We start from the raw sequence: 13,621 nt of genomic DNA on the forward strand, positions 1-13,621 counted from the left end.
CCCCAGCACCTCCTGATGTTCCCTGAATTAGGAGAAAGCAGCGGGGAAAGCCCCAGGACCAAAACATCAGTTCTGGAATCTGATATGAATGAGGGGAATCGTACCAAAATGTCGACCTGGGAATTGAGACGCCCGAAAATGCTGACTTTTTTTTTAACCCCTCGCCTTACACCACATATATATGTGGGAGAGTTTAGAGTGTAATATTAATATGGAGGGGCTTTGGGGGGTCTCCCCCCGCATATATATGTGGTGTAATGGGTTAAAAAAAGTAGGCATTTTTCGGCCATCACAATAATCACGTAAATCTGAATGAGGCCATGGGTTCGAGTACACCAGGGATTAAATATGTCACTCTAACATTACTGGCACGTGAAGCTGCACCCCTGATAAGCAGAGCAGCACACAGAGACCGTGACCAGCTCTGTCGCTCATTAAGCAGCACCTGCAGCACTTGGGCGTGCATCCCTGATCAGTACCTAGGTTCACAGTGATCAGCCCTGCCTCCAGCATTACAGCTAGTATGTTAATCACCATCCCCTCATATTGTGTAGCATCCTAGCACATATACACCAGTACCCCAGACAGACTGAGCAGCGCACCCAAGCCCACGTTACGGAAAAGGTGTGCCAGAACAGGGTGATTACTGTCACAGGTGAAAATGTGCATTGCAAAAATGGATTGTACAATCCATTTTTGGGACTAGTGCAATTTTGCACTGTGCAAAAATGACACTGCGTCGGTGCACAGTTTCTATAATACTACCCAAATATACCAAGAAACCCCACTGGTATATCGTGCAGGACCCTTGTTTTATTAGCCTACTGGGATAATAACGTCAGGATCTTTAAATATTGAGCACTGCACTTTGACTGGATCCCCGTTGTGGTATTGAAGCAGCACACAGGCCTATATTGGCATCACAGTGGATGTTAATCGAAGCACCCTTGCATATTTATTTATTTATCTATTTATTACGCGCCGCAGGCATCATGCAGCAATCCTAATGGGTCATTGTCTTGGGAACATGAATTCTTAAGGCATGTTCACTGGAGGAGGAACCATCATGTGGCGTTAACACCATCTCTGGCGTTCCGGATCGAGTGTTATCGGGTCCTGGGCCGAAAACACCCGATCCAGCCCGCCAGAGAGGGTGTTAAGGCCATTAGCACACGGGGTTACCAAAGTGGCAATCCAGGGTGCTAAAAAAAAGGATTTTCCTTCCTACAACGAGGCGTGCGTGGCATCCTGTTGTACGAAGGAAAATCCTTTACCAACATGGCTGCACGGAGCCCCTCTTCCCTTTCCATTAGTGGCCGTTCTGCAAAGAGAGGAAGGTGCGACTGTGGTGGCGAGTGCTGCAGCCGCCGCAATAAGGTAAGTTGGGGGCGGGGAGGATTAAACATTTAAAAAGGGGGCGTGGAGTGGGGGGACGATGTCGGCGGGGAAGCCGGCCATCAGGTGGCTTGGAATGCGGGCCTACACCGGCAGTTCAAGCCCACGTTCCTAGCCATCTGATTGGCTGGCTCCCCCTGCCCGGGTGCTAATGGACATTATATTGCCTGTTCCAGTATCTTAACACATGCAGAACACCCAGCCAAATGATTTATAAAAGTCAACATTTTGGATTGGGTACAGTCTATCAGAAAGGCACTATATGTTACTATATGTTATGTCATCTTGCATTTGTATAGAGCCTCCTGCAATAGGCTATGGCGTTGAAGTGCATTTCCTGTCAGAGAGGCAAAGGAGGCGTGTGATAGAACATGCAGTAGTGGTAGGGAGGAGCAAAGTTAAGTCAATAGTTGGGAAGATGGCGGAGGATAGATGAGATGCTCAGGGAGGCATGAGAAGGAAAAGGTGGAGGCGCTATTTGTACAATTGGACTAACTTTATTGTGGGTCTCAACTGTACTCTATGGGTCACAGCGCTGAAAGGAGAGATAGCTGGCGAGAGTTGTTTGATACACCAGGAGGTACGTCTGGAATTTACTCACCTCATGGTGAGCCTGGGGACATTGAAGCCATCCATAAGTAAATACAACGGCAAAGCCCTTCTGTTTAATTCCCTATGTCCCCAACAACATTCGGGAGGAGTAGCATGTCGAAAATTCGAATCTGCCAAGCTTACAAAAACTCCATGAAAAGTGAGCAAAACAATTGCCTTTTTTCTTTAGGTTTCCTCATGTATGTCTTGGTTCCCAGAAGGACACAAAGCCTATCGTTGGCTCAGCAGTGGTCAGACCTCTGAGCCTTCCATAATGTCATGGTGAGCCAGTGGTGCAACACCATTGTGCAGATCATGTTTTAGCCCTCCCTCCCACCCCCTTGGAATTTTGGGCTATATTGGCTCGACCTGGCTGACCTACAGAGGTGTGGCCAGATAAGAACAGGACAACGCCGTTAAACAGCGCCTAGGCTTCGCTGTTAACAAAGACACTGCAATTACTAACGTAAAGAACTTCATTGTTAGCACCTGCATTTGTATGCATGCATTGATTAGGTAATTGAGATTGTGTTTGGGTGTTAGCACTTGTATATCATGGGAGTGACTGAAAGGGTGGGGTTGGGGGACAGGAGACAGCTCATTCTCATAGCAATCCTTAAGTGTGTGGTTTCAGACATGGAGAGAGTTAACTGCTTGTGACATTGATATTAAAATGCATAAAGAAGTTAGATGCCCCCACACAAGTAAGTTTGCCCCTTCCCCAAAGTCTCTGAAGTAAGCGCCTCTCCCAACATTTGAAGGGTTAGCTCGCCTCCCTGAAATGTTAGCATAGGTGCAACCCTGTGGTGAGCCAAGGAATGCTGAAACCATGTCCAAGAGAACACAGTAGGTAAAGACCTACTGACTCTACTAGTCCTGAAAGGCCAGACTGTCCAGAAGAGAAAGCCGGGTACATATAACTCAGGGTGGGATTTCAATCATCACTTCATAAGAGCAAAACGGCCCTGTACGAGATCTCTGGAGGCACCTGGGCCCTGCTAAGCTCTCTATGGCAATGGCTACAATAGTGTGTGAGGCAGGACTCCTCTTAGGCTGAGGCTAGGCGTTTATGGGATTTAATTTACATAATCCAGTCTTTGACTAGCCTTCTCACTGTGGTCTGCAATTACTGTGTCTTGTTAATAGAGGGCAACATTCACATGTTAGGTCAGGGATTTAGGGTAGTGTTAACAGATTAGATTTCCAGTTCTCCCTTCTTTTCCTGCTTTTAATTTAGTTATTTATGTATGTATTTAGGCAGAGCCAACTGCTGCATAAGGGCTGCTTAAGAAAAACATTATAAGGAAACCCCATTAAAATATATCATGACCTTACCAGTTACTTAGAAAGGAAAATACATCAATACTCCCGCCCAAAAAGAGTGAATTAAAACATTTAATTGCAAGTTAACAAATCAGCAACGCCCAGGTAGAGTCTAGCTAACTTGCATTTAGCTTGGCGAAAAAGAACACATTGCTAACATGCTGCCTTGCATGAGCTTCCTACAGCTTTGAGGTATTGCAGTGTTCTTCAAAGCACAGGAAATAAATAAATGAATCTGCATAAAAGAGGATTTAGAGCACCACAGGGCTGTGCTGGGGTCGTGGGGCACATTGCATAAGGAGGGGGAGCTCCATTAGTAAGAAGACATCGCCCTTATTGTATGGACCATACCAGTGACGCATGCAGTGAGAGATTGGTGCCCTACTTCCATCTTATGTTACTTTGCTTTGACTGTTACAGTGAGGATATGCCACGCTCTATATGGTATATTATCACTATCACCACAGGCCCAGGGATGAATGGGGAACATTGATGGACTTCATTGAGTTGTTAAGTCGTATACTTGTTTTCAACAGATTAGAATTAATTGTTGACCTAATTTATAAAAGTGCAGGAATTGACAAAGTGAACAGGACTTTTTATTTGTGCTTGTTCTTACAGTTTGTATCACATACTTAGCACAGTCATTCACATATGCAGGTTGGCATGAAAATGCAGTACTGTGTAGTTTTCATGCTCTCCTCTGCCCCTTACAGTTGCTATGGATGCCACAGCCAGCTAGTCTGGCAATTTTGGGCATTCAAAAGAGGGAGGGTGGGGAAGCTACTGTCTATACCGCTTTAAGAGGCCACTCAAATACTAGAGTGCTTTAAAGTGGTGCAAACAACTCTGCAGTGCACAGAATTTACCAAGATTGGGTACTTAAGAGTGATCAAGTGAGACTGTCCTTGGTTTTCATTTAACATAATATGTTCAAGAACTTGAACACTTACCTTTGAATGAACAAATTGGATTTAAGCATGTGAGGGCTATGAGTGGTATAAATGAATTCAAAGACTTTAAACATGGTGTCCAGGTGACATTACGGTGGCCACCATTACAACATGGATTTGCAGCACACTTTAGAAGTGATAGCCCATCACATGTTGTCTGCAATGTGTGGCTCCATGTGGTGTCATTCACACCCACTGTAAGATAAATCCTGACACTTCCCTTTCTGCCACAGTTTTATAGCACCGGATCTTAGCTAGCCATCTACAGACTTTGTAACATGCATTTCATTCTAGATGTGCATTTACTTCTAGGTGCAAACCAAACAGAACAAGACACAGTAATGACCACTGCATGCTTTCACAGTTAGGCACTTTTCAACAGGTATTCAGTTTCATCAGCCAGAAAAAGCACACTAAGCATCAATAAACATTGGGCACATGTGAGTCTTTGTTCTAACCTGAGAAACCCTAACTGGTATTCATTAGTGATGAAGGCAAAACAATATGATGACTGTTTCAACCCTTGGTTATACCCCTAACCTTGTCTAACGTTATATTGGTAGTAAGATTATGAGAATATGACCTGTTCTAATTATTATTATTATTATTATTATTATTATTATTATTATTATTATTATTATTATTATTATTAGGGTATTTATTGAGTGTGGACATAGCTTCGAGAAGCAATGGAGTGCTTTACAGGGGTATACAACAATACAAATACCTGAGTGCTTTTCACAGGTAACAACAGAACAGATATACAGAGGTGGTAGGATACAGAGGCGCACAGAGAAGGGGTACAGCTGTACCGCGTGACAGGGCGGAGTGGGGCGGCCGCATCTACCAGGTCAGGTGGTGTGAGGGATAAAGTGATGGTCTAGTTGTTGAGGAGGAGAGACTGCTTGAAGAAGTGGGCCCTGCGTTCCTTTCTGAATTGTAGGAGCGTGGGAGTGACTCTGATGCTGACAGGGAGGAGGTTCCATAGTGTTGTGGTGTAAGAAGAGGAGCCTTGTTTTCTGGTGCTTTCCTTTTTGCAGCAGTGGATTTCAAGTATGCCCATTTCCTGCCTTCTGGTGGTGCGCTGACGGCAGGAGATGCTGAGTTTCTCAGTGAGGTAGCTGGGTGACTTGTAGGTGACTGCCTTATAGATGATGTAGTAAGACTTGAAGGTAGTTTGTGTGTGCAGTGGAAGCCAACGTAGGTTGATGAGGGCCGGGTGATGTGGTTGTTTCAATGTAGACCCTTGATGAGGCGTGCAGTCGTGTGAAAGATAATTCTCAGAGGCACAAGGGGGACAACGGAAGGTGTTTGAGGAGTGTTTTGCCCCATCTGGGTGGATTAGGACCAGTGCTTGCAGGGTGGATCTAAAGCTGCCCAGATGGAGGAAGGGCTTGACTTTCCGCATGAGGGATGAGGGATACCTGGTACCAAGGTGATTTTTCTTAGCTATGTGTGTCTTGAAGGAGAGGTGTTTGTCAATGTGGAATACAAGGGACTTTGTGCAGCAGGTGAGCTCGGGTGTGAAGCCCTCAGAGCTCATGGCTGATAGCCAGATCTGTATGTCTGTGTGTTCAGTGTTGTTGGTGAGGAATAGGATTTCGGTGTCTGGGCGGGGTTGAGCTTCAAGTTTGCACTGGACATCCATGACTGAATGAGCAAGAGGCATGTCTTGAGCCTATGGATGTCCTTGCTGGAGTCGATCTTCAGGTATAGCTGTGTGTCGTCAGCATATTGGTAGATGTGGATGTTTTGTGTGGCTAGCAGGGCTCCCCCTTGGCTCCATGGATAGATTGAAGATCACTGTGGAGAGGATGAAACCCTGCGGGACTCCACAGATGATGGGTAGCATTGGCGATCTAGGGAAGTCCATCTGAACAAACTGCTGGCGGTTGGCGAGGTTCCCATGCGCCAATGTAGGGTGTCCGTAAGCGCCTGATGTCTACAGTGTTGAAAGCAGCTGAAAGGTCCAGTAGAACCAGGTGGCAGGGGTGGCCGCTGTCAAGGATATTGAGGGTGTCGTCGACCGCCTGTATAGTTGATGTCTCCGTGCTGCCTTTGGGTCTGACAAGGATTGGTAGGTTTGGAGGAGAACAGACCCTCCACCCGATACTTTGGATTCCGGCTATTGCATTCAAGGACAGAGGGAGTTTTGCCTTCTGTGTCCACTTTGACACCTTGCCAATTAAAATACCTTGCAGAAGGGGGTCCTGATTGTTGACTTATTTATAGTTGCCCCCCCTTAAGCGGCCCCTAGACTCTGTGCCTCTCAGAATGCCTCTCAGAAAGGTTGTTTAGCCCTTGGCTCGCCAGCACCTTTTCTGCAGCTAGGAATGTCTCGGCATGTACTGTCAGGTCACAGCCTTCAAAGATTCCCTGTGCCGTTCTCTCTGCCAGGTTTGAAAAGATAGCAGGTAATCACCACCAGCCCAAGGCCCCGGCCTTTCGCACTGTTCCAGTTTCAAACATGAATTGCAAAAACCAAACGTTTTATATTTGGGAGTAGTAAAATTAATGAGCCAGTCACAACATTTCTCACTCGATTCAATCGGAGACAGCAGAGCCAGTCTGCCCATAGGCCCAAAGGTTTCAGCTCTCTCCGGCAAAGAACGTTTACAGGGACATTATCACGTGGAACGTTTCACAATGTCACCTCTAACCACATCACATTCCAGAACCTTCCAGCCCCCCTCTGACTAAACTCCTGGCTTTTGACAACCTTTGAAGAGCATTTTGTTCATCACCCCTTCTTGCGACCAGAGACATATGCAGCCTCTTACTTCCCTCTATCCTTCCTGCATTTGCATTTGTATGAACAATAAACATGCTCTCTTCAAGGACCATGACACTGTTACATCACACTCTCTAAACCTTTCAAGTTGGCATTTGTTTCTGAAACTGACAATGATCAATGATAGCGTTCATGTGGCTGCTGCAATATTAGTACACCCAGAGCCTGTGACCTAACAAATCTAGCCTACTCAATTCACCGCTATACTAAGTGTTAGTAACCAGTGTCACCCCCCTCGTCCCAATACTAAATGTTAGTAACCCATGCACTACACTACACACAGAATTTGCTGCTCAAATTCCTTCCATTAGTGGCAGATGGCATTTTAACAAATACTGGAGCACAAAAAAATAACACAACTATAGCACCACAATACACGCAGGACACTCATACGCTGATTCATCGGATTTGTGCGCCGAAAAACTGGGATTTGTGCGCCATTCTGCCTGCAAATCCCTGTTTAACAAATGGGGATTTGTGGGCAGAATGGCACACAAATCCCCATTTTTCGACGCACAAATTCCATGAATCAGCCTGTCATTTGTAAGAGCTCGGTCCAGGACCTGTGAGACAAAATATATGCAAACATTCTAATTTGCATATGTGTTGACACCAACATAAGAGACTACACAGAGGCACCATGGGAAGTGACATTACAGTAACTGTCCTGAGTAAGTTGAGTGGCAAATAACTTAGTGATGTGAAATACATGATTGAAACTATTGTTATGAAGCAACTCTTTAGTCATTAAACCATGAGTGAGGATGTGTTTATAATAGTTTATAATAGAATATAACAACATAAAATACTAACTGAATCAATTGGTTAAGACACAGTGGCCCTCATTACGACCCTGGCGGAAAGCGACTGACCGGAGCGCCACAGCGTAAATAGCGTTTCCGCCATTGCACGAAGGAGCAAAGTGCGGCCCATTCCGACCCATCGGGCACGAGCACCACGCCACGGCGGAAGTGCAAAGTCCCCGATGGCGGAAATGACCCCAAAACGGCCCACACCGCCGCCGTACGGCGCCCTAGGTGCAATACCGCCACCCCTCTTAGCGGTCACCGCAGTGTGCGCCTACCGGAAAGTACGGTGACCGGAAATATACGGAAACGGAAGTTAAAACATGGGCCCGGAACGGGAAACATCCCGGCGTACACCTATAAAAACACTAAAACCACACAACCACTAAAATCACTACCCTGAAACACACCCCAACCCGTCAACCACCCTAGCGAAACCAAGAAAAATGGGAAAAGTAGCGAAGAAAGCGTGCGACCGCAAGCGGCAGGTCCACTTCTCCCGTGAGGAACTCACCGTGCTAACAGAGACCCTCCAGGAGAATGCTGCCGTCGTCTTCTGCACGCAAATGACCAGGACGGCACTTGCAAACAAGAAGGCCATATGGGCTCTGGTGGCACAGCGGGTAAGTGCGGTGGGGACCGCACCCCGCACCCCACAGCAATGCCGCAAGCGATGGGACGACCTGCGGATACGCGTCCGCAGCATACTCTCTGCCAACCGCAACATTGCCACAGCCACCGGGGGAGGTCCTGAATCACCCATCAAGTTGACCCCCTGGGAAGAAATCTGTGCCTCCACCATCGGAATGGAGAGCATAGAGGGAGTCGGAGGGATGGAGAAAGGAGTGCAGACATCCGAAGATTCAGGTAGGTGGGCCAGATAAAACAATGCCAAATCCACACAGTCCATCCATGTGAAGTACCATGCGTCCACATAGTGCAACAGAAACACATGTCCAGGAGAACGTCCACACACATCGGCCTGATAGCGCACGTTAAAACCCACAATAAATACATAAATAATTAAAAACCCCTAATACACGCACTACACGTGCAGCAGGCACACCCTAACTGCAGGCTGCCAAACAACTGCACCCTCACTCCACACACAAATCAAAGCACCTCCAAGGCCCCGACCCAAATCACCCTCAGGTACCACCCCAAAGCATGTGATACAATGCCATTCCAATTCCCACAGACCCATCAATAACCCTCGCCCTCCTTTACTCCACCACAGGGTCCGATCCAAACGACGAGCTACAGGACACCCCTACCAGCACACCTGCAAAGAGGGCCAAGACCAACGGCCAGAGACCCTCCACCTCAGCTGCACGCATCAAGACACGGCAGCAGCACAAATCAGGTGGCAGCACAGAGGAGGGAACATCAACAGGCACCCCAGCAGCCAGCATGCCCACAACACCACCACCACAGGTCCCCCCAATGGATGCCACAGAAGGCACTGCCTCTGGTGGCAGCAGCACCATAGGTGACACCCCATTGATGGCAGCATGCTCGGCCACAGAAAACGGGGATGCCGAAGTCAGATCCATCCATGACCTGTCCCAATCCCCCTGTCTGTCCCATCCCGTACAACATGAGGATACCACGCAGGGGCACCCACAAGACGACGACTGGCCATCCCCCACAAGCCCTGTGGCAAGGCAACATGAGGACAACAGCCCCTCTGTGACACCCCCGCAAATGGCCATGGCCCAGCAGAGGCAACAGTCCCTCGACCAGTTGATCGAACAACAGCAGCAACTGGCCACACTCCTCAAGGACCATGCCGATGAATGTGGGGGCACTAAGGCAGACATAGAAACATCAACTGAGACACTTAGGGCAGAAATGGAGAGAGGTACAGAGACGCTAAGGGCACAAATTGAGAGAAGCACCGAGAGCCTGAGGGGGGAACTGCATGCGACGTCCAAAGACGTATGTGCCGAACTTGCCGCAGTGCGCCGTGTGCTCACTGAGCTCTCGCAAACCCTTAGGGACATGCATGGACGTGAGCAGGCAGACACATCATCCGTTGCAAGTTCCGTCCAGGGCAGCCCCCAACGTAGATCTGGAAGGAACCTGCGCTCCACAGGCAGGGGTGCCCCTGATACCCGCAGAGGGGGCATGCAATAGCGACAGCCCACTGACAATGAGCATCTTTGGACACTGGTGTTCGGGGGGGAGGTAGGAGGGTGGAGGGGGTGTGTTGGGCTCACTTGGGTGGCGGGTCGATAGGGTGTTCAACATGATATCACATATGCCATAAAAAGTGCACGATCAACCAATGAGAAGTGTGGACATTGATCTTTGTGTACTAGGCCATCATAGGCGTACAGTCCATATTGTGCATGTCCCAGACACACGCAGTGCCACGAGTCCCGTGTCCATGTATCAGCCACCAGGCGTGAGTGCTAGAAGCATACATCAATGAGATGCTGACGAATGTCACGGGCCTCCGGTGCCTCGCAGACTCCATGAGGTGCTGCCACATCCCCACCCTCATCATGACCATCATCAGGTGCTTGCAGTTCTGCGTCAGGGGGCATGGGCACATTTCTACGTACGCACATGTTGTGGAGCATGACACATGCCATCACCATCTTTGCAACCTTCTCATGGCGGTACAGGAGTGCCCCGCCAGACCTGCTGAGGCAGCGGAAACGAGTCTTCAGTAGGCCGAATGCCTGTTCAATGACTACACGGGTACGTGAGTGGGCATGGTTGTAGTCCTCCTCATGCTGGTCCCGTGGGTTCCGGACTGGTGTGAGGAGCCATCTCTTCAGTGGATATCCAGCATCACCTGTATGTGGACGAGAAACGTATGATGTGGAATGCCATTGATACGTACGCACACCCCCCCCCCTTCCTGGCAGGTCATTGCCAATTCACATACCCCACATCATCATGCATGTAATGAGACTCACCGAGTAGCCAGGATCTGTTCCCTGCGTGTCGCTCCATGTAGCGTGGTATTGTAGAGTTCCTCAAGACCATAGAATCATGGGTTGATCCAGGGAATCGGGCACAACAATGTGTAATGATCCTGTTGGAGTCACACACCATCTGTACATTCAGGGAATGAAATTGTTTTCGGTTGCGGTACTGGGCCTCCATGGCATGTGGGACGACCAATTCAACATGGGTGCAGTCGATGGCACCAATGCAACCCGGTATGCCGGCAAGTGCATGGAATCCCACTTTTGTGTTGGTTATTTCCTGCTCCGAGCGTGGTAGAGAGATGTAGTCGTCTGCGTGCTGCAGGAGGGCATCGAGCACTTGCAATAGTGTCCGTGAGAACAGTGGCTGAGAAATGCCATGCAACTGTCCGACTGTGTGCTGGTAGGTGCCTGTGGCCAGGAAGTGTAGTACAGACACCACCTTCAGTAGGGGTGGGATGGCGGTTGGGCTATCTATCATGCTGACAAGGTCAGCCTGTGTCATGTCCACAATGGCGGCTATGGTGTCCCGGTCCAGACGGTAGAGGGTGTGGATCTGCTCATCAGTGAGGTTGAACGGATGTGCTCGGAGGCGTGGGATTGCGGGCTGCCTGCGTGGTGGTAGTGGCTGTGCTGGTGGGCCTTGCTGGCCCTGCCTTGGCCTCCTCCTCCTCCTGCGTCTCCTCCGTGCGGCTGGTTGTAGTTGGTGTTCGTCTTCTTCTTGGAGTCGGAGCACTTGCAGTGCTATCAGGTCCCCCAGGGCCAACATCGCGAGTCCTGCCGGTAGCATTTCGGTGTGGTTGTGGGAGGAGACTGGCTGTGCAATTTATGTGTTTTCAGGCTGTATGGCCTCCACCTGTGGTGATTGATTCCACCTGTGCAAACTGCTCTCCCCTTTGGCCGAGCACGTCCCGCGCACAACGCTGCAATTCGGGGAATTGTATCTTGCTATTGCAATCATGTTTTTGTACCCGATGGCCGTGTAAGATTGGTTGATATGTTCATTCTGCTGTGGTCCCATTGTTTCACATACTATCTGTGCAGTCGCGAACAGACTTGTGAGGGGTCAGTGGAACGTAGTACTCGAGTAACGGTGGGCCCTCATGCATCACTGTACCGAGTTGCAACGACGGGCGGGGCGTCCCATTCGTGGGTGAAGGCAGTTGCCATTTTCACACACAGCCGCACTCGATGGAATAATTAGTGATTTCAAACGGCCACAGATGCCTTTTCGACGTGATGTTGCAAATGAGGAATTCGAAGGGCGGCGCTTTCGGTTTCCAGCTAGCGGCGAGGAGATGCCCACAGGTCTGACTGCAAATATAACGTTCTATTGTTCTATGTCCTTGAGACAGGGCCCATGGCGAGGGAGCAATGATTGATATGAATAGTTTGGGATGCGCAATAGCTACGTGGGCGATGAGGCCGTCCGTTCCCAAATACATGTTACTTCACAACACTGGAATTACGGGCTGGGGCACTGTGGATTTAGCAGGCTGCATAACGCACAGACTCAATGGATGTTTCTAATGTCATGTGAGTAATTATTCAGGCGTTTTGATCCCGGGATGAGGGAATGATGGATGGATGCATGAGCAGGTGATTTGATACAGAGTTTGCCATGTACAGGGCTTCTTGGGATCTATCCGCCTCCCCTACGCTATGTGTGCAGGGCTGCCATAGTGGGACCATCGTCCATCTGGCCTTGTTGAGCCCTCCCTGTCTCGAGGCGCCCTCAGACACTTGTGTCCATGCACGTTAACATTCCCATCTGATGGAATCTGTTTTAACAGACGCATGCACAGGTACACTCGTTTGTGATGGTGTTTGCACCTCGATATAGATGGTTATGAGTCGCAAGTGGTTTTGGGGTGGTGATGATCCTTTTGAGTGGGCTAGCATGCATATGGCTGTGGATTTCGTGTGATCATTGAAGTGAGTTGTTGGAATGTAGTTCTGATGGCCATTCTGTTCTTTTTCTTTTCTTTTGGTTGACAGGTATCTCCTCCCCTTTTGCCACTGCCATCTGTATGCCACTCCTGCAGATGGATTTTACTCCCGACACCTGCTGCTTCGTGTTAATCAGTGGAGCAGCATTACGATCTTATGGGACGATCGCCAATGGCCCACATGCCCTTACGCAGTACTGGTGGCTCGGAGCAACATTTCGGCCTTTCAGCTGGACTAGTGCCTCCCCATTGGGACGGCCCTGCGGTTCTGTGCGCTTCCATGTTGCCTTTTCGTACGTGAATGTGGCTCTGTGTACCATGGGGGAACAGGGCGACACACAGGTAGTGGCTGGTCATTTCTTGCGGAAGCAGCCCACAATGGTGATTAGTGTTTTGGAGTTCATGGCCTGATGGCTGTATGGGCTTGGTGATTTTGATGTGCATAAAATTTCTATTCTGATTTGGCCGGTGTAGCGTTTTTCTTTGCAAGTGATGTGGCATATGCCTATTTGGGGGGCGATGTATTGTGAGGAGATCTGCATTGGGTTCCAGCTTCGGGGTTTAGTTGCGTGGTACTGTGCTGGGCGCGTTTGCCTACGAAGCCCAGTGAGGTCAGGGATGGGGGCTGCCAATATGACTGTTTGAATGTTGTCATGCTCAGGGGCGGGGGATTGGGTTTTGTGTAACAGATGCCGGTCAGCCAGGTGGACTGGTGGAATGATGTGATTTTCGGAATATTGCTGGTCACAGGTGCCTGTGTTTGCGTGCGTTTCTTGGTGGGGGACTGTGGTCATGTCCATTGGGATGGCTTCTGTATTCGTGCCATCTGTGCCCTGCAGCTCCCATTGGCCCCTCTTGTGTTTCTTTTGTTCGT

The 13,621-nt window shown here is 49.0% G+C and overlaps 1 protein-coding gene across 2 annotated transcripts in view; it reads right to left on the bottom strand.

The window, feature by feature from the left end:
* Positions 1 to 13,621, bottom strand: part of ENPP3 (ectonucleotide pyrophosphatase/phosphodiesterase 3) — a 759,459-nt gene that overhangs the window by 73,670 nt on the left and 672,168 nt on the right. The window lies entirely within an intron of this gene.

This window comes from Ambystoma mexicanum, chromosome 4p (genome assembly GCF_040938575.1).
Source record: "Ambystoma mexicanum isolate Mex_15411 chromosome 4p, UKY_AmexF1_1, whole genome shotgun sequence".
Taxonomy (NCBI): Eukaryota; Metazoa; Chordata; class Amphibia; order Caudata; family Ambystomatidae; genus Ambystoma; species Ambystoma mexicanum.